The sequence below is a fragment of the Nipponia nippon genome, unplaced genomic scaffold (assembly GCF_047370975.1).
Source record: "Nipponia nippon isolate SJK-2023a ecotype South Korea unplaced genomic scaffold, ASM4737097v1 scaffold_4, whole genome shotgun sequence".
In the NCBI taxonomy this organism is placed as follows: Eukaryota; Metazoa; Chordata; class Aves; order Pelecaniformes; family Threskiornithidae; genus Nipponia; species Nipponia nippon.
In genome coordinates, this window is record NW_028262358.1 from 103,020,279 (window position 1) to 103,042,868 (window position 22,590).

The following is a 22,590-nucleotide window of genomic DNA, read 5'->3' on the forward strand; positions in this document are numbered from 1 at the left end:
ATAATAGACAGTGGCTTTGCAACAATGTCAGCCACTTCTCTTAACACCCTGGGGTGGATTCTGTCCAGGCCCGTAGATTTATGTGGGTTGAGCCCTTGCAAGAGGCTTCAGAGCAGTCCTTCCTCCATTACTGGTGGGTCAACACATGCATTGTTGTAGCTAGCTGATCTTGTGTCCTGGGGTCCAGCTATGCCAGTAAAGGCAGAGACAAAGAATCTATTGAGAACCTCTGCCTCCTCAGCATTATTAGTGACTAGTTTCCCTGCCCTGTATAGTAATGGACCTATGTCTTCCCTGTGCTTCTGCTTACTGCTCATGTATCTGAAGAGCCCTTTCTTGTTGTACTTGACATCTTTGACCACTTTCAGTTCTAGCTGAGCCTTAGCCTTCCTTATTGCATCTCTGCATGCCCAAGCAAGATTCTTGTAGTCCTCAATAGCTATTTGGATGCCTTTCTATAGCCAACATGCTGCTTCTTTGCTTTTAAGCACACCCAAAAGTTCATTGTTAAGCCAGGGTGGTCTCTTGTTCTGCAGTTCATGTGATGATTATCCTTTCTTAATCAAATTTTTCAGCAAATTTAAATCTGAACACATTAATGTGAATTTGGAAACAATGAAAGGTTTTAAAATTATAACAGCTTCCGCTCACAATATGAACAGACACCAGGCTGTTTGCTTACAAACTCAGCTAAGGGTGGTTTTTTTCTACATTTGAAGTCCTTGTAGTTGGTCCTGAAACTACTTTTAACACACAAACCCCAATAGACCATTTTTTTTTAGAAAAAAACCTAAATACCACTTTAAATCTGCAGTGTGCGCCTCTGTGAAGATCAGTTGTAACAGATATTTCAAATGGAAGAGATATCACAGCCTTTTCTATAACATTCCTCAGCTTTGAAGGATGCATGGGTGTTCTTTTCACTACAGAAAATCCATGGGCTTCTAAAAGAGAATATAGCTGGAGGTACTGCAAATAAACATTGTTAGAACCAATATTGTGGTTACGATTCTTCTTTAGCAGTTCTGTAAACAAGGAACAACTACTGTGACTCACTGCAGTAGCACCTTTGAGAAACAAAATAAAGTAAGAATAATCATGCTTTCTGTTCTAAAAGTATGCTTTCCTGTGCTCCTAACAGCAGATATTATTACTGAAATTTAAAATATACCTTAAAACCTGTATGTACCGTGTTTTATTTCAAAAAGGATATCAAAGAACTAGAAAAAGTAAAAAGAGGAATAATGAGATGATCACAGATATTGAACAGCTTCTTTGTGGGAAGAGATTAAATGAGGCAGTGACAGAAGTATTTTATAGGTAGAAAGCTGTATAATAAAGAATAGCAAGGAAAAGGCTGGGGTGGGGGGGAAAAGAACAAGTCTAGGACTTGATGATCCCAGTATGACCATGTCAGGTAGCAGGCTTAAAAAAAGAAGACATATTTTTCAACACAACATGAAAAGAATCATAGAATCATAGAATGGTTTGGGTTGGGAGGGACGTTATCTAGTCCAATCCCCCTACAATGAGCAGGGACATCTTCAACTAGATCAGGTTGCTCAGCCCTGTCCAACCTGACCTTGAATGTTTCCAGGGATGGGGCATCTAACACCTCTCTGGGCAACCTGTTCCAGTGTCTCATCACCCTCATCATAAAAAATTTCTTCTTTGTATCTAGTCTAAATCTACCCTCTTTTAGTTTAGAACGATTACTGATTGTCCTATCGCAACAGGCCCTACTAAAATGTTTGTCCCCATCTTTCTTATAGGCCCCCTTTAAGTACTGAAAGGCTGCAATAAAGTCTCCCTGGAGCCTTCTCTTCTCCAGGCTGGCCAACCCCAACTCTCTCAGCCTTTCTTCAGGGGAGAGGTGTTCCATGCCTCTGATCATTTTTGTGGCCCTCCTCTGGACCTGCTCCAACAGGTCCATGTCTTTCCTGCCGCTGAGGACTCCAGAGCTGGACACAGTACTCCAGGTGGGGTCTCACCAGGGCAGTGGAGAGGGGCAGAATGACCTCCCTTGAACTTGGGTGAATAACTGTCACAATATAACAAAAAGTCCATAAGTATAAAAAGGTTAAAGAAGGCACTAAGGAATTAATGAAGTTGGTAGTGTCAAAAGCAATGACCTCCATCTCTGGAAGTACATGATGTGCTGAGAGAGAGCTTAGAGAAAATAGCAGAGGAAGGATCAATTTTTCTCATGCTGTTCCTCATATTTTCACTCTAAACACCTGGTATACTGACCACTTCTGTAGTCAGAATTCTGAACTGGACAGAAAATTGTGATCCAATTTAAAAGTTCTTACATCCATGTAATATTCACTGTTATAAATCCATGAAGCTCATGTATTAGCTGGAGAAATTATTTTCCTCCCTAGTACCACTAAAGTTTTTATATTAAAAAAATCTAGTTTAATTTAAAGTTAATGTAGTTTAATTTAAAGTACACTTCTGCATCTGCATCTGAAAATTGCTTACAAACTAGACTATATTTAGGACTCATCCTTTCTTAATTTGGAAAGTTACTTCTAGATTTATTTTATAGAGTTAAACATACTAAAATATATTACACAGGAAAAAATTCTGGATACCATGTGTTCGTTTTATCTTACAAATGACAAAATATAATGGTCTCAAAGACCTTTTAATGATCATTTACTTTCCATAACCTTATTATTTCTTTACATTCACAAGATGTTACATATACTAGGGGCTAACAGGTTTAGCAATTGTGTACTGATGTCTATTTAAGTTAGCATAGTCTTCTTTTTACCAAATCTCTGCTAAAATAGTGATGATGTCAGTATAGATCATGTTAACACAGAATGGTTAAGTCTGAAAAGTACAACATATTAAATGTAAATAAGCGTACCTGTTAAAAACCAACACAAAACCCTCACAAAAAAAAAAAAAAACAAACAACAATAACAACAACAAAAAACCTAAACTAACCAAACCTATCTGAAATGAAATTAAATTTTCTTTCTGGCAGAACTGAGGAAATAGAGCAAGCAAAGCCTATTTTATTTGCTAATGGAATATATACCATTAAAAGAAATGGGAAGGGAAATAAAAGAACCAAATTTCACATTCCAGTGAGACAGAAAATCAAAATAGCACCTTCTTAAGAAGTAACATTAGGTTCAAATAAATGTGTACAGACACAGTTCCCATTTCTTTTTAGTTTCTTTTTACTCCTTTTTCTTAATATAGTTGGATGTTCAGGTTCTTCTACCCAGGCAACTACATATTTTTAAAACACAGTATTATGGACTTAGGATCAAGATAAGCTAACGAATTTGATTTCTGGGTCTTTGTTTCATGTTACATCATCACTTTGAGATTACCATGTCTAAAAGACATGTCTGTGACCATAAAGCAAATTTTAATCTTTTTTTTTTTTTTTTTTTTATACTTGTTGTCAAGAAAGCCTAAGTGGTGCTATTTGTAACTTCATGACAGTTCAAAGAAGCTTTTACAGTCTGTGAGAAAAAGCATGAGAAATTGTTATATTTTACCCACATTTGCCCTTTCAACTACATGAAATAACTCCTGTAGCTTGTGAGGAAATAAAAACTAAAACTGCCTGAGCCGATAACTTGATTTAGAAAAGTTAAGGTAATACTGTGTTTTGAAAAGACTTTTTTGCATTCATTTAAAATTACACCTTGATTTCTCTTTTCACTTATATAAATTTCTAAAAGAACCGGATTAGGCTGTATCTGATATAACTGCTTTGGTGATAGCTGTTATTTGAATATTCACCTTAAATTGTTTTAATCTCAAATCTGATGTTATGTTAGAGAAAGTCCACGAGTCACTGAAATCTCTAGGTTTTCAATTGTGTAATTTAAACTATAAGACCTCCTCATTTATTACATTTTATTGCACTATTTATCTATGATAATGCTTTAGTCCATGTCTAGATTTTATTTGATTTGACTTTTTCATCTACCCCTTCAGCTACTACATTTTTTCTTTTTTTGATTCCAAATAACAGCTACAGATGTAGATATGAACAAGTGAAGTCATTTCTGTCTCTTTAAGAAGACAATGAATCAAATGTGGCAATATATTATTTCTTCATGAGCATGGTATGGACAGGTACTCTCCAAGGAAAGTAGAGAACAGCTGAAGATTAAAGGTAATTTTTGAGAAATTCAGTGGAAAAGGTTTTTCTTATCTAGATTAAGGTCAAAAGAGAAAAGGTAGTACATTAGCATTAGAATAATTGCACAGGATGTGTTCCTGTCAAGTCATTTGCACAAAGCTATGTGAATACCAAAATAACTCAAATCAATAAGGAAGATTTCTATTTCAACTAATTTGCTCAAAGTTTTACTCAAGTAAAATATAATGACTTTGCCTTTCCCCATTTTTAACCTTTAGTATGAGATTAAGAAGAACTACTGGAAATTTTTATATAATGATATCTAACTATAAAGATAGGAAGATAAAGAAAGTGATATAGTAAGAGAAATGATCAATCTTTTGCATTTATATATATACTTAAAAAAAACAAACAACAAAACATTTAAAAACCTGGTTGCGGTGGTGCATTCCCCTCACCCTTTTTTTTCTTATGCATCTGGCAAAGCATGGGCAGCGAAGCTGCTTTACAATCTCAGTAAGTCCCGTCAAAACTTGGCCTTTGTGTAACCAGTTTGGCAGTTAAGCATCCCTTGACCGTATCAGAAACTCTTACACAGCTGAGGTGGGAGCAGCCCTGTCTGTTCCAGGGAGGCAGCCCTAACAACCTTGGAACATATGTTTCATCTGCACCAGTCGCCACCCGGCAGCCTTGGGGCCTATCTTATCTGAGCTGTAACTCAGGAGGATCTGTACCAGCATCACTGGAATTTCTGAGAACTTTAGTAATTTCCAACATGGGTTGTGAAAGTAGAATGGAAATTTACTGATGCCTAAAGTCAATCATCTTGTGACCCTATAAAACAGCGGTACGGTACCAAGTGAGAGCCTTTGAGCTCTCCTGGACTGCAGTGTTCGGCATCAGAATCTCGCTCTGAGTGGGACGCCTCTGAGACCTGCAAACTCTTAAGTTTGCATAGAGGCCTGGCAACAAAACTTGAGCTGATCTCTGGCGCTCTTTGCTCCTTGAGGTTTGATTTTTGCCTGATCTCCGGTGCTCTTTGCTCCTTGAGGTTCAACTTTCACCCATTGAGACCATCATTTAAAGTGAGTATTTCACTAAACCCAGCGGGGAATTTTTATTGGTGCCTTTAACTGTGCGTATTTCAATAAGTACCTTCGTCTGCATATATAACGAGTATTTAGGCCTATTGTGTGGTCATGTGTGTGTGTATCGATATAAATATTGTAGTAAACCTCATTTAAGCACTTTGTAGATGCCAAATTAATCAATGATTAGTTACTGCTAAATTCCTGTGATTTTCTCCTTGCTGCAAGCAAACCATAAACTGCTGCTAAACATATATAATCCTTAGACATAAATCATTGCCCAGCTCTGAGATGAGGATTGGATCCAGCCGCACCTAGGCTCCTCTGTGAGAAGTTGTTTAGAAAGCAAAGGGGTCCATTCTGAATGTCATTACTCAAGGGGAGGGCTCCCCTTTTCCTCCTTGTATTTTCTTCAAACTCTATTTCCTATTTCTTTCTCTTCAGATATATAGATAAATATTCCATTCATTTAATAAGTAATAGAGTGAACCTTGCCATCAAACTCTGTTAAATCACACTTTTATAGATTTCTATTAAAGTCAGTATTTGCAAATATCTTTGATGGTGATTCTTTGAGCAGCCTAACCACTCATCTGTGACACTGGTTGGACAGAAAATCAAGTTACTTATTTAAATGTTAGCTTATAGACAGTAGCTTGATGTAAATTAGCAGCATCATTTGATAATTGTTCAGCTGATCCTGAGGGTTACATTAAAAAAACCCAAAAAAACAAAAAACCAACAAACTTCCTTTACTTGAAGAAGCTCTTGGCTACATTGAATTTTAAATCTCAGCCCTATGAAAGTCATGGCCCAGACTGGTGTAAATACAATGGTGAAAGCACTTGATGAGCTGTGGTGAGTTAAACTTGGCTGGCTGACAGGTGCCCACCAAGCTATATTTTACAAAAATGCATTAATTTGCATATATCTTTTCAGTTGACAGATTGCAGACAGATATATCAGGTCAATCTGAGACAATCATACTGCGCCTCACCATTTATTATGAAAGGACAACTCTCAAAAATAGGAAATGTTAATTAGAGTATCTGGAAAAAGAGTGTGGTCTGGACATCATAGTCAATTTCTGCTGCAGAACACAGGGCTAGCCAAATATTTGCTCCCTAAACATATGCAGAATTTAGAAGATGTTGTGTTGTAGTATATGGTTCAAGACTGCACTCAACAATGATTGTGGCATAGCCTCCACATTATTCTGCCTGAGTTAGTATGCCATAGTGAATATAAATATTTGCTTGCAGTCTTGCAAATCCCACAGTAAGATCCTTCAGTCAGCATTTTAGTCCCAGAACAAGTCTGAATTGCTTAAAATGTTGTCTATTTGCCAATTCTGTGTAGAAGGTCATTTCAGAATTGAGATTCACTTAAAACTTCAAGATGTTAATAACATAAAAATTCAATTCTGACATTTGGTGCAAGTTCTATTATTCTATCTGCTTCTATATCCACACAGTTACCTGGAATATTGCAGGCAGCTCTAGTCCACAATCAGAACTTCCTTATACCTTCTCAATAATAAGGTAAAAAAGGTTGAACTCTTCAGTCCTTTGTTTTACGACATATTTTCCAATTTTTAAGCATCCTGTATTTCTTCTTTGAACCTATTCAAGTGTATCCATTGCTTTCCTGGACTGTGGGAATCCACATCAATGACCATGCAAATTAATTGCTTACTTCATTTTTACCTGTTTAAACATAGAAGGATTACTTAAGTCCCATCTGAAATATGGCTCAAATTGGTTGCTCACTTTTGGAGAATTAATCTGCTGTGGATTGATCACTCATTAATATCCTTGTTCCCTATTGTGTGACTACATCTATCTGGCTATATTAAAAACATGCTGTTTGCTTGCTATATATAGGTCTTTGTCAGTGTCCTTCTTTAGTTACCCTGTTTCATCCTTTGGGTACATGATGTCTTTATGAGAAAGGAGTGTGTTGCCTTCTGAGGCACTTTTTGAAACACTGGTTACTAAGTTTGATAGGACCATATTGACCAGCGTATGTTTTCTTATTTCATATTGATTGAATGTACTGGTATCAATGTACTGGGTCTGGTTGGGACAGAGTTAATTTTCTTCATAGCAGCCCATTTGATGCTGTTTTTTGATCTATGTTGATAACACACCAGTGTTTTAACTATTGCTGAACAATGCTTGCACAACATCAAGACCTTCTCTATTTCTCACTCTACCCCTGCAAAAGAATAGGCTGGGAGCAGGCAAAAGGTTGGGAGGGGATACAGCTGGGACAGCTGATCCAAAATGACTAAAGAGATATTCCATACTGTATGAGTCATGCTCAGCTGTAAAACTGGGCAGGGGGGTGTTGGTTTTCCAAACTAGCCTGCACTTGAGGACTGGGTGGGAATCAGTTTGCTGGAGGGAGGTGGTGAGGGATTGCTTTTATATAATTTTTTTTTCTTTTTTTACCCTTCACTTATTAAACTATATCTCGACGCACAAGTTTTTCTTGCTTTTGCCCTTCTGATTCTCTCTGTCATCCTGCTGGGGAAGAGTGAGCAAGCAGCTGGTGAGTGCTTAGTTGCTGGCTGGGGTCAACCCACCGCTATCAGTCATTCTAATAATCTGGTTCTCATCACTATCATCCATCTTTAAAGTACTAATATAATTTTAACTTTCTTCCTGTTCCTTAGAACTTCTGAAATGTAACAAAACTTTTTGAATATTAGCATTAAAATTCTAAGGCATTATTTCATTATCTGCTTTGGGTGGCAGGTTGTATTGGGTTTGCTTGGCAAGATTTTGGTAGCGGGGGGGGGCTATAAGGGTGGCTTCTGTGAGAAGCTACTAGAAGCTTCCCCTATGTCCAATAGAGCCAATTTCAGCCAGCTCCAAGACAGACCCGCCACTGGCCAAGGCCGAGCCAATCAGTGACGGTGGTTGCACCTGGCTCCTGGCAGGACCTGTGGATCCATGGAGAGAGGAGCTGGAGCAGGTTTGCTGGCAGGACTTGTGACCCTGTGGAAGGAACCCACTCTGGAGCAGTCTGGTCCTGAAGGGACCCATGCTAGAGCAGTTTCTGAAGAACTGTAGCCTGTGGGAAGGACTCATGTTGGAGAAGTTCATGGAGGACTGTCTCCCGTGGGAGGGACCCCACGCTGGAGCAGGGGAAGAGTGTGAGGAGTCCTCCCCCTGAGAAGGAAGGAGTGGCAGAAACAATGTGTGATGAACTGACCATAAGCCCTATTCCTCGTCCCCCTGTGCTGCTGTGGGGGAGGAGGTAGAAAAAATTGGGAGTACAGTTAAGCCTTGGAAGAAGGGAGGGGTGGGTGGAAGGTGTTTTAAGATTTAGGTTTTATTTTGTCATTACCTTGCTCTGATTTGATTGGCAATAAATTAAATCAATTTCCTCAAGTCAAGTCTGTTTTGCCTGTGATGGTAATTGCTGAGGGATTTCCCAGTCCTTATCTTGACCCACAAGACTTTCATTATATTTTCTCTCCCCTGTCCAGTTGAGGAGGGTGAGTGATAGAGCAGCTTTGGTGCACACCTGACATCCATCTAGGGTCAACTCACCACACAGGTGATGGTTAAAATCCCTAATCTTAATGGCTATCATTTCTCAACAACTATATGTTCTCAGAGGATGTGTGAAGGTAGGTTGTCTGTTTTTCTGTAACACCTTTGACACTAAATGAAAGTATACAATGGCTATGACTTTGATTTTCTTTATGTGTGAGGCCATGCTCTCATTTTAAAATTACACCTGAAATATTCATTACCAATATGGTAAATCTAAATTGATTTAGATTATAATTTGGTCACTCAAATGTGTATTTGAAATATAATAGCAAACAGGAATCACAGGAACTATTGAAATTGTAATAATTTTATTGTGGAAATGCATTCTCCTTCAGTGAGAAACCTCTTCAATTACTCCACAAATTTTTCATCATTTACTGTTTGTCCTCTTTTCAGGGTGCTTACTTTTTGGTCACACACCATTTTGCATTCATTACAAGAAGAGGCATACCATGCACAGAATAATAAAGATGTTTATAAAGAACATAATTCGGTGACTGATGAGCCCAAAGGGTTACACTTGCCAAAATGCATTAACTATTGTAATGTGATGTAACAGACTATGATGTGACTGGCTTGACACAATGTAGTATGTGACTTAGGAAATTAAATGAACAAATGAAAAATTAAAACTAGAAAAAGTCTAGTAGGGAAAAAGTTGCAAATTTAACTTCTAATTTTATAAAAAAGATGAAATTATGTTCACTGGATAACAGATTGGTGTCAGGTGAACTGTTTAGAAGTTAAAGATAATTGGTATTCTAGGCACTCCCAGGATGCTGAATACATCCTGCCTGATGCCAGCAAGTGAAACCACCATCTTGTAGGAATTGCTCCCAGTACAGCAAATATCCAAGGTAAGGTATTGATGTAACTTCTTGTAAAAATAAAAAGAAGTGAACAGCACATAACACATTCACAACCCAATTAAAAAACCACTATACAGTGAAGGATTCAGAGATATTTTATCCCTATTTCCTGCATATAAAGTAGATAGTTTAATCTGTAAATTTAAACACTTGGCCTAACCCTAAATGAAAGAGATCTTCCTTTATCCTTTGGTCAACCTTGAGTGGAAAAAAAATTTCAGACAAGTAACACTTTTCCAGCTACTGAATATAACAAAAGTCTGTATTATACTAATACAGTAGACCCTAAAAGTAGCTGTTAGAAACCAGTTGCTGCTGTATTTAGGCAAGAATGCAAAACATCACTCATGTCTACCAGAATCAGACAAACAAAATATAAATGGGAAAGAAAATTGATCAAAATCCTCTGTGAAGTCTTGAGAACTGATTTGTACTGATTTGTGTGCTTGGTTGTAAGATAAGGAACTTTGAAACTTGAAGCACTATCTTATAATTGCACATTTTAACTTTCTATTATTATTATTATTATTTTACATTGCAAGGATTGCAAGTGATTCTTCATCAGATGTTTTGGAAACCACTGGTCCAGGTAAAAGTTAGGAATAGCCAATGCAAAGTCATACATTTTCCATTAGTACCAAGAGGTTCCTCCATTAGCTCTGCTGATTTTGAAAAGAAAACTTTATGCTGAGGTTAGGATTGCTTTTGGCACTTAATCATGACAATGTACTATTTTACATTGGATTGCTTCCAAGTCCAGCAAAGCAAACTATTGAAATACATTTAATACTGATTTCTGAGATACAAATAGCATCTGTTTTAACTCACATCAGATACATAGTCTTGTCTTCTGACATAATTAAAAAAAAATACTTCAGGTAGTAACACAGTTAGTGCTAAAACGCAAACAAAAAAACACAGATTAGTTGAGATACGTAAAGAAAATATTGACACTCATGTAAAAGCTGCAGCATTTCTGATATACCCTCTGACAATGATGAATGCTGCACAATGATATTTCAAAAACATATGCAAATTATAATTAAAACACATCTTTGAACAGGAAGCCCAAAACAGCATAGAACATGCAGTTGTCTGACTTTCCTACGTAAAAATGACTTTATGACAGAGTGAACTGAAATAAAAGTTTTCACAAGCACTTTTAAAGCATGCTTAAATTTATCAACATGATGAATACCTTACTGAGTGCATACTTTATATCTGGCCTTACGTATATGTATATACATATATATATGTGTGTGTGTATTTGATAATGAACTTAATTTTACTTAGTTCTAATTGTGATTTGAAAATGAGAAAATCCTTTAGAATTCTTAAATTAATACACCACTGCAGAGAAGTGTGAGGATTCCTGCCTATGTCTCCATGTACTAAACTGGTGAGGACCTCAGTTGGAGTCATGGGATCTCTGGTCTGCCTTGTCACTGTGGGAAAGTGATTATGTGTTACAGAGCACACTCCCAGGTACAAGCTGGAGTAATCACCCCTGGCTCACTGGAGACCTAACCCAGATGGAGCTCCAAAAGGGAGCTGCCCAGGCACTGAGCCATCAGGTGAAGGAGCAATGAAAGTAAGCAAGCAGACACTGTAATATAAGAGAGAACAAAGAGAAAGTGGAAAGATTCTTTGGAGTGGACCTTGGAAAAGAAAAAAATCTGAAAACCATATTGCATACAGAAAGGAACAATTAGAGGCTGCATTCAAACACTTGTTTGGGATGGACAGTCCCAAAATCAGCAAGAGGAGGAAGGCTCCTTCTCCATTTGCAGATGTGCATTAGCAGAATAGGTATAGGGTACTGGCAACAGCTGAAAAGGAACAAATCTCAGGGTAGCATCAGAGCTGCTTGAACCTGATCTACTTGTCAGCACCAATAGGAAACAATGGAAGACAGTAGATGGAGACATCCATCTGTCAACCATATTATCTGTCTCAGGAGGTTTATTGCCTGCCAGGAGTTCAGATCCAGAATGTTTGCAGAGGCATTGCCAAGATTTATCTGGCTTTCAAACTATTACTCTTTATTGTCTATGTGGCACCAACAATACTGTGAAGGAAGACCCCAAGCACATCAAGAGTGACTGCAGAATGATGACAAAGTACACTTCGACTGCCTAATGGGATGACATAGAGAAGATGGATCCAGATTCTTCTTGGAAGTTCACAGTGAAAGGTCATGAAGCAATGGCTATAAGCTGGAACAAGGCAAATTCAGATTAGATGTTAGAAATAATTTTTTCACCATGAGGGTGATTAAACACTTGAACAAGTTGCTCAGTGAGTTTGTGGAATCTCTGTCCATGGAGACATTAACAGTTGGCTTTATATCCTGAACATTACCTGACTTTGAAATTGGGTATAACTTCAAAGTTGTCCCTTGCTCTGAGCAGGGCAGGGGGTTGGACCACTGGATCTCCAGAACTTCCTTTCAACCTAACCTTCTATGATTTATGAGACAATAATTAAGACAGAGCACTTCAAAATTTTCTGTTTAGTTAAGTACAGATACAATATAACATCCCCATAACATACAAACTATGCTGATTACGCTCTTTAATTGTTTGGAAAACTGACAGCTATTTCTGTAAGCAAGAATTTCATATCCGTGCCCCCAGTTCTCACTAGCCAGGCCTACATTCTTCTCTTGTAAGTTAGATGGCCAAAACTCAGTTATCTCTTTCCCCAGATCAGATAGCAAACTAATCTGTTAGCCCAATGTTTGTTTCTTTCAACTATTGGGCTCTCATTCTAAATTACATTTTTTTCTCCTAACCTCAAGCCATTTAAATTGCTGGCATAAAGAAATCACAAGACATCATTATGCAGAAAAACTGCATGTTTAAATTGGCAGTGATAGAAGAACTGGAGCATATGAGAAAGAAAAGGCTAACAACATTCCTAATGACTGACAGATGGTCCTAGCTTCAAACATACAGGAGGAGAAGTGAGAAGGAACTGCAGAGTGAGATGCAGCAACAGAATGTCCCCGTGCCCTCCCCACCCTACACACATAAAAAGAGGTTCATTGTGTGCAGAAAATCAAGTAATGCCTGCACTGGAGGAAAAAAAAAATCTCTGAGAAGCCCCAATTTAGTGTCAATGGTAACAGTAGCACAGTGGGGAAGATAACTGAAAATGAATGCTGTGGCTGTTCATTGTTTTTCTTTATAAGTAGAATACATGAGAGACGGGAGACCAAGTGTACTTCCAAAGTTTGGGGTCTTAAGTACTCCAAGGCTTTGGAGCAATGCATTGTTTTATTTTTATTTCATTTTTTGTAAACTTTTGTTATAAAATAATTTCATAAGTGTTTGCAAAGTTTCAGTTCATAAAGAACCACTTTGCAGGAGAAAAATGAGAGACCAATAAATTTATAGAAAACAAATGATAAACATAATGTTTTAGATAACAGTGGAAATCACTGGAACACAGAAAATCAAAGTGTAATGTTAGTCCAAAAGTCACAATCAGATTTTTTTTAAATAAATTTTTGACTTATGGAAAAAAGTACCAATAAAGCTATTTAAATTCATCAGAGACAGGTATTTGAAACAAGCAGAAAATCAACATTTCTTCAATTCTTTAAATACATCATGTATTGTATAATAATCTCACAATAGAAAAGTATTTAAAATTGCATGCTTGCCTAGTCTAATTCTCTTCAAAAATGAATGCCTTGACAGCTAAGCAGCAACCATATTCAGAGTACCTCCACTGCCATTTGAGTCTGATGGCACGACATTCAGAAAACAGGTGAATTAGAGGCCTTGAATAATGTGAGAAAGGTGGCTTCTGGAATAGCATGATATAAAGCTGTATGCAAAAGGATTAATATGATTTAACACAGTGAATGAGAGCAAATAGCTTTGGAGGGAGGTAATTTAATTAACGTAAGAGAGTTTAAAAGGTAAACAAGGGAATGAGAAGTCAGGAAAGTGATGGAAATGAAAGGATATCAACAGACTGATTGGCTTCAGTCAGACTGTTGACTTAATGGGGCAAAAACTGCATTTTGATTTCAATGTGATTCATCTTTCTTTGATCAAATATGGACAGGTGAACACATGACAACAGTAAAAACCTGAAAGCCTTCATCCAAAGATGGAGGAAAATGTTTTAAATCCACTTATTGTTCTGGTCATCTCAGCTCTGATTCTCAGCAACACTGGCTGTACAGAAGCACCAAGAGTGAGATTATTTTGCAGCTAAGTCAAACATAACATACCCAAGATATACAGGTTTTCTGAGTGACCTCTAGAGTTTTTCAGTGCAGATATTTTAAGAGTTCACCTGAATCTATTTTCTAAACAGCTTTTTCCTCAGAATAGGTGAAGATTTATAGTCCATACACCAAATAGTCTTAGGAAGATTGATACTAGGTACTTCACAGTTGTCATTTGAAAGTTCAATGTATGATTCAAGCAAATGTAAAAGTTCAGGTATGTTTACAGACACAAAAAAGAAAAAGCAACAGCTAATTTTGGCTGTTTGTATTTTTACACTGAATTATTGTGTGTTCAGAAGTAAGCAATGAATGAAAGTTCTCCTCACTGATTTTATTCCCCTTTCTGTGTCTGTAAAAGAAATAGGAATTGCAGTGCAATAAAAGAAAAGATGTAATACTCTCCATGGGAAAAAAAATCTAGATCATAAAAGAAACAGTTCACAAGACTAAGCCAAGCATGCATACCCCTTGCCAGGTATAAAAATGACTAGGAGCAGACACATGTAAGAATATCCAAATGTAAATGAATAAACCACTTCATGACAACAGTAAGATCAAGCTAACCATCATAGGATTATATAACATCCTGAGTTGGAAGGGACCCGTGAGGATCATCCAGTCCAATTCCTTATTCCACACAGGGCAGCCTGAAAGTTAAAACATATATCTATGAGCATTGCCCAAACACTTCATGAACACTGACAGGCTTGGGGCCATGACCAATTCCCTGGGATTGTCCAGTGCTTGACGACCTTCTCAGTGAAAAACCTTTTCCTAATATCCAGTCTGAACTTTCCCTGACGCAGCTTTAAGCCATTTCCTCACATCCTAGGAATGAGGTAATCCCTCTGTCTCCTCTTCTCTGAGATGAACAAACCTAGTATCCTCAGCCACTCCTCATAAGTCATGCCTTCTAGTCCTTTCACCATGCAGTGGACAAATTTTCAGGAGAAAGTAAAATGACTGTTTCCCTTAAAAGGTCTTGAAAACTGGTGGAATGCTGTAGGATGGAGCCCAAAGTGCCAAAAATTATATCATTTAGTTCAAGAAAATAAAATTGGACTTTTTTTTTTTTGTGAAATGGAAGAACTGGAAGACTTCTTATTGTCTTATATCTACTCCATAAGTGAATGGAATATCTTTCCTTTCCTTTCCTTTCCTTTCCTTTCCTTTCCTTTCCTTTCCTTTCCTTTCCTTTCCTTTCCTTTCCTTTCCTTTCCTTTCCTTTCCTTTCCTTTCCTTTCCTTTCCTTTCCTTTCCTTTCCTTTCCTTTCCTTTCCTTTCCTTTCCTTTCCTTTCCTTTCCTTTCCTTTCCTTTCCTTTCCTTTCCTTTCCTTTCCTTTCCTTTCCTTTCCTTTCCTTTCCTTTCCTTTCCTTTCCTTTCCTTTCCTTTCCTTTCCTTTCCTTTCCTTTCTCCTTTCCTTTCTCCTTTCCTTTCTCCTTTCCTTTCTCCTTTCCTTTTTCCTTTCCTTTTTCCTTTCCTTTCTCCTTTCCTTTCTCCTTTCCTTTTTCCTTTCCTTTTTCCTTTCCTTTTTCCTTTCCTTTTTCCTTTCCTTTTTCCTTTTCCCTTCCCTTCCCTTCCCTTCCCTTCCCTTCCCTTCCCTTCCCTTCCCTTCCCTTCCCTTCCCTTCCCTTCCCTTCCCTTTTTCTGTAAAATAAATGACTATCTTAAAAAAAAAAGCAACTTGTGTGTTTTAGCTGGAAGCCATTTATGCTCTGCACAACTACACGCTTTCATGTTTCTTGAAGTGGGACACTGAGAGGGTATGATTCCTGTGGATGCTCATAAGCATATTGCCCAGTGTTTCCAGAGCAGAGGATGCTTTGAGGACCCTGACCTAAGTAAATTTATCATTAACCTCGTTTTTTTCCACAAAGCAGTATGACTTCTCTTAAAAAAGAGAAGTAAAGGGTTTTAGAGGTTGGAAATGGAAGAATGGAGAAATCAAGGATGAGCAAATATGCAAAAGCTTTCACTCTTCTCTGGATGTGTTTCCATGTATATTATGTTCTACCCAATACTGTCTCCTGGAGTCCTCATATGACAAGACAGGCAGTAGTTCATCCAGTCTGTGGTATTTCAGGGATAAAAGTAAGCAGTTGTTCCAATCAATCTCTGACCTTTTTCTCCTCACTTAAGAAAATGTTCCAAGGTTTCCAAATATCCAAATTTTCCAAGCAGACTTCTAATCTGTATTCTGTGATGACAAAGATCTAACATAGCATTTCTTTTCAATTTCTGCCCAGATAACATTCTAAAAAAAATGTGGTTGTTGGATAAAGAGGAAATTTACCACATCAGACCTGTGAGCTACTCTTACCAAAAACAGCTGTAAGATTTTTCACTTCCACTGCAATATAAATTATAAATTGAAATCTTCAAAACAGCCTTCATCACGTTTTAATTAGTCTAAATGCTCACTAGATGATTTGCCAAGTGCCCCATTTACACTTCTTATTGCCCGTGGCTTAGGCAAGGAAATAAGATTGCCTGGAAGTTCTCTTTCCTCTCCGCAAAGCTTTAAATGAACTTAAAGACAGTCACTATTGCAGCCTGAAGCAAAATAATCAAGTGTTAGGTGATTTTGCCAAGGATCTTTTATCCAGGAATCAGAACAAAAATTTGCACCCCATTAAAAAACCCCTAAACCTTATGGTTTATGAGGACAAACAGTGGCATTAGCTCACATCTGGATAAACCTGTACTTTGATGATGAAATGAGGGAAATCTATTCAGATACAGAAATCTGGTCATATATTTACAAGTAGAGTTTATATTTATCCTTAATTAATAAATAGAGTTAATATTTCTGTTACTCTTCAAAATCAGCAATAGCAGCAAGGGGTAGAATAAGTAAACTAGTTAGCAAGCAGCACATCCATAATACAGATAAAACTTGTTTTCACTACTCCTTCTGTGCAACTTTGCACAGGCAGAATTGCGAAAAGGATTATTAGGCACTCCCCCAAATTGACAGGCACAAAAGAGGCTTTTTTGTTTTATTTTAGTCATATTTGCATGAGAAAGATATTCCAAAAGAAGTAAATGTCTAACAGGGACTATGGTTTCTCTGTGAAAGGAACTGATAAGAGTGGTAAAGCATGAATGTATTGAATACTGCATTGCACAAAGAGAGCTTAGGCAATGGAAGATTTATCACAGAAAGAGACAGAAAGGAAAAGATTTTTTCCTCTTGTCATTGCCACAGTATGACAGTTTGGACAATTCAGTGTATTGCCAAAGAAGTTAAACGCGAAGTCTCAAAAGATGGCACAGAACTTTGCTTTTGTGAAAAATGTCCTGATGTAAAATTGAACTCTAGGTTGGAAAAAAACATCGTAAGAGACCACATGGGAACAAAGTACAGAAATTTTGACATTCTAACAAATATAAAAAGCTAGACTAAAATATACATTTCAAGAAAGATTTAGAGTGACTCCTTTAAATACAGAAATATGTCAGTATGATTTCAAGGGAATCTCATTATTTACATGGTAATATACAAATTATAATTCTGCTTATGAGGAGGATGTAAACATACGAAGATATTATTTTCACTTTTTTATTTCCCTACCATAATCCTTTCCTCAAAGAAACATGATTCTGTGGAATCGGAAAAAAAATATTGGAAATATACAAGCTTATTACTATTTCATAATCCCTTTCTTATATAAAATATCTGACCATCTGAATACTAGTAAGATAACTGAATATTTTGACTACATAATGACATAAAAAAACCTGAAATATCAGTAGATTTAAGTTGTATATAGGTATAATGTGATGGTGAAATCAATAACACACTTGATCAAAAACTTGCTCTCTGTATGTTCATGAGTGACTTACCTATATCCACATAAATGGTGATTAATGGACAGATGAGCACCATTCTCAGGGAAAACTATTTCAGTAAAGGCTGATCAGATTTGCTAGAGTCTCAGCAATAAATTTAACAGCTTTTATAGAGTGGTTTAAATAAGAACATTGTCTCTCTCCCTCTTCTATTGTAGTCAACAGCAAGTCTCTATCCATGATTAACTTTATTTCAGGGAAATTATTTATCCTTGCAAATCTTTCCAATGTTAATGGTGAAGTAAAATTATAATAGCTTTTAAAAAACCCTAAATGTCTGTTAAAATTAATCAGAAATACAGGTAAATTTAAAAACTAGTTTTCATTACAGAAAATACAGAATAAAACTAAATATTCTTTTGACAAAAGACGAGGTATTTTTTTAAAAATAAATCACTTGAGCAGGAATATTTAGAAAAAATAATCTAATTATCATTCATGTTTCCTTCTAGAGGGTGTTACTCGTACAGTCTTGCCTTCAGCAGATTCAGGTCCACAGTTTGAAGCAAACTCCATTGCTGTATCAAAATTCTATATTTACAACAGTGTGAGGGGTACCTACTCAAAGGCTGACTAGGTAATTAAGTAGAAAACCTAAATATCCACATTTTTATATACTTGTGAGAAACTATTACACTTCCACAATAATTGGTAACTATGCTGATTTCCACTATCTAAGGAGCCCATTGTGGGAATGGCTTTTGATTTTAAAAAAATTCTGTGTAAATAGACTGTGAGAAAAAAAAGTATGCCAGAAATATGTCAGAGGCATCAAATATTGGTATACTGAATATTCTGTGTTATTGAAAACTACTTCTCTAGCAGGAGCTACTGCTGTATAGTTAAGACTTTAAAAACTATAATATCATAGATAAAATCAGTAGCTGGAGGTATAAAAGAGTTAATTTATTAACTCAGATGATCTCTTTGAATTCAGTTACAATGAAAACAATTAGTTCCTGGATTAAGTAAATGCATTTTAGTGATGCCTAGTATGCCATGTATCAGTATTCCTAGCATATTTCATTCTCTTAGGACTTTTCTTCATGCTGTGTTGTTGCTAAAGTTTTCTACCTTGCCAGTAAGTTTTCTCATCTGTAAAATGAGAAGATTCCACATAAAATATGTGGAACCTTCTCATTTTTTATATAATTTACTCCGGAAACTTTCCGCAGAAAGTGGGTGTCAAACAGTAGTGTATTTCCAGGTACTGAAAGGTGCTATGTCACAAATTATTGAACAAAATGAATCTTCAAAACAAAATAAAAAATCAGATTTCTTAGAGGCCATTTTGTCCTGTTTTGAAATGCTGTTGTTAATCCATAGGTTCTGTTCAAAAGGTCTGATTTATGTAACTGCCTAAAACTTTCCAATATTTGATTTGGGTTACCAAAAGAAAAATAAAATCATGATGGTCTGGGGGCTATGTGTCAGTCCATGGATTCCTTTTTGTTTTATGAACTATTCTTTATGATAGTAACCTTCAGTACAGATTAGGATCTCCATTTTGTAGTAAGAGTAGATGATGTCTGGTAAGATGAATAAAGTCATCCAGGAGTCATCGAAACAGAATAGTCCTGTTCTGTTCAGAAAATGTGGTTAGCATTAGGAAAGGCACTGACTGTTAATGACTCTGTGACAAGCAGCTGCTGATTACCTCCAGGATTGGGTATAGTAGGAGATTAAATAACATCAGTGCAAGAACAGGTAGTAGGGATGTAGGACAGTGCCTTCAATGAAAGCCCTTGCCAACAAAGGCAGCCATGATAAAAAGACAGCTTAGCTGGAAGAAGGTGGTCAGAATGGATTTTGTCTTACTATAAGAAGTGAAACTTACTGAAACTTAGCCTTTCTCACATTTGGTAGATATTGATAATTATGCATAGCAACCTAACTACTTTGTAATAAATGTATAAATTCCAAAAGCTTGGTTTTAGCTTTGATTTGTCTTTAAAGTATTATACTGTGAGCCAGAGCAACCACAGTAAATTGAGAATGTGGATGCTTATGTATGAGAAGATTGATTTAAAGTTAGGCCTGTTTGGAGGGGAGGGTTTGCTAGTTGACCTTCAGAGGTCCCTTCCAGCCTAAATTTTTCAGCAATTCTGTGGAAAGTACAGAAATGTATTACTGCATTGATCTTGGGCTGAAAGTTCTGCAGAGGGAGGAGCTTAATCCTAAAGAAGATTAATGTTGGTGAAAGAATTTCAGACGGTGATTTTCATGTATCAGTGTTCTGTAAAGGCCCAGATTTAAAGGCAGTCTAGAATCTCTTAAAACCCAGGTGATTTGAATACATACTGATAACCAAAAGTACGGATGTTACTCAAGAAATGGATTTAAACAGAGGCTGAAAGGCAACAAATAATTGAAGCTGTGTTAATGACATTTTTTCCATTGGTGTTTGAATGTAATAGTTAGCTTTCTTCAAGGCAGCAAGTATTGGATTCATCTTACCAAATTTAGCTCTCTAAAATCAAATGTTTAGTCTATGACAATCATACAAATTCTTTCTACTGTCTATATATAGAGAAAGGCATCTCAGGATGAGATGCAATCTATTATAGAATGAATGGCTGACACATGGATTAATTGACCATTGCATGGGTTTGAGAAGCAGTCCAGAACAGACATACACATATGCATAAAGTTACATGAAGTAATCTACCCTGCATATCCAAAAATATTGTGATTACATCTAATGAGCAGAAGAAAAGGACTTGTTTGAGTAAAACATTTCCTGAGTGTTTGTAATGTGCTTATTGCAGAGCGCCAGAAAAAGCTGAAGGTTTGAAAGATAAGAAGATCCTGGGTATAAGTGAAGCTGTGTAGATTTGTAATTGAATTAATCTGAATTAATGTTATAACTGAAAATAATTTTTATTTCCAAGATTCTTTTCTGACTATTATACTGACCAAACTGCTTATGATGGCTCTCCAACTCACAAATATAATTAATAACTTTTTCTCTGATACAAAACCAGGAAAAAAGGATGGGCTGGTTTTAGAAACTCTAAAAATTGTATAGCTTTCTGAGATATGAAATATTAATTGATAATGCCACAGGCAAAATAACTGGTCTAAAGACATAGATGACACAATGTACTGATGCACAGCTGTAGTCCATTAGAGTGTCTCCCTAAGAAAACAGAAAAGATGTAATTTTTTACAAGAATCAACAAAAGTCTATCAAGGGTATTCATGCTGAAACAACAATGGGTCCATCTGATTCACAAGGAGGAAGAGGTGTTAGAACATCACCTCTCAACTTTTAGCTTAGGTATGAAGGGAAGCAGTTCACAGTGAATAAAATAAACTCGTATGGTCAAAGGGATGACCTCTATGAGTCCTGGGCCATGGAAACAGGAATAGAATTATACATGAAGAAAGAAGAAAAATAATGGCCAAATCTACTGAATATTTGGTATGTTTATATATATTAAAAAAATTTTAAAAATCAAGCACTGGAATAGAGGAGAAAAAAGCAAAAATAATTTGAAAGTTTAGTACATAACCAACCTGACACAATTTTTACTACTAATGTTTTTGTAGAATGAACTAGAATGATGGGATATTGGTATTCAAAATTCTGTCTATCAGAAACATTTGTGAAGAAAAACAAAAAAAAGGAGTATTACATCAGAATTGTATGTTTGCCCTAAAATCAAGGGAGAAGTTAGAAACAGGAAGTAGGTGTCTTTGGGAAAAAGATAAAACTGAAAATTAAAAAAAGAGCCTTGGCAATATCAGAGTAAAGCTGATGAACTGTTCACAAAGAGGAGTCTTTCTTTCTCTGGGCAAAAAAGGATGCTTCAAAGTAGTGAAAAGTTATAGCTATGTAGATATCAATTGCAAAAGCAATATGGAGTCACGTAAACTAAGAATCAGTCCTTAGAAAATTTTGTGCCAAAAAATGGTTCCAGAATTGTGAGGACATTTTTACATGGTGTTTATCTCATTTCAAATAAATGTTGATACATTAGTGATAGCTATGTATAATATAACTTTGTATTCCATTGAATATTTTCCTAAAAATTATCCTCCACATGAAGTGGAACAATATTAAATTCTAATATCAAAACTTATTTTGGCAACAATGTATTAAAACTTCAGCTCTATACAGTGATATCTGGAAATAAACGTGATATATTTCTACATAACAAATCCTCTCACATTATCAGTATTAGATGGAAAAGTGCTACCCAACTTTCCTTGGCTACTTTTTCAGTTAGTTTAACTGACTAGTAGATTTATGAGACACAGCAAACATCCGTTATTTACAGTTTTGGACATGCTTTTTTGTCTATATTAATTTACTTTAAAATATGCTTGAAAATCACTACTGGAATGCAAAGTCATACTTGTCCTGCATCTCTTCCGTTTAATGACATGTATTAGCAAGAATATCCTTTCCTAAAATATTCTGTCCCCAACTCTCCATACCAATAATAACACTTGAGTTTTCATTAATCTTTTACCATAATGCAGTAAAGGTCAATGAAGGAATTAAGCCACATTTTCTGTTCTTATTCCATGTACTAATCAACACCTGCAGAGGCAGCTGATTGTCTCTCAGCAAGTCCTTGCTTCCAGCACTTTATATATATAATATGTGTAAATACATATATAATATGTATAAAAACATATTATATATATATTTGAGTTTATTTGCTATTTTCTTAGAACCTGTGAATTGTAGTGATCAGTGTAGTTTAGTGGTCTACGGATGTCTGGAAGCAAAGAAAAAGAGGAATGGCTAATTTGTAACACAGTGTTACTTCACTGTTCTTCACCCTGTATCAGCATCAGCCTAGATTAAAGATATCCATTTTCATGTTAATGCATACACCA

At 36.3% G+C, this 22,590-nt stretch overlaps 1 long non-coding RNA gene across 2 annotated transcripts in view; it reads left to right on the forward strand.

Annotated features, from left to right (window-relative positions):
* Positions 1-5,002: 5,002 nt before the first annotated feature.
* The window catches only part of LOC148053458 (uncharacterized), a 60,221-nt gene continuing 42,633 nt past the window's right edge, over positions 5,003-22,590 (forward strand). Inside the window, exons 1-2 of one of the 2 annotated variants that reach the window (XR_015708459.1) lie at positions 5,003-5,202; positions 6,680-6,746. This is a non-coding gene — a long non-coding RNA (uncharacterized LOC148053458). Of the gene's footprint in view, positions 5,203-6,679; positions 6,747-9,536; positions 9,629-22,590 lie in introns of both variants that reach the window. The other variant, XR_015708458.1, reaches the window with a different exon arrangement.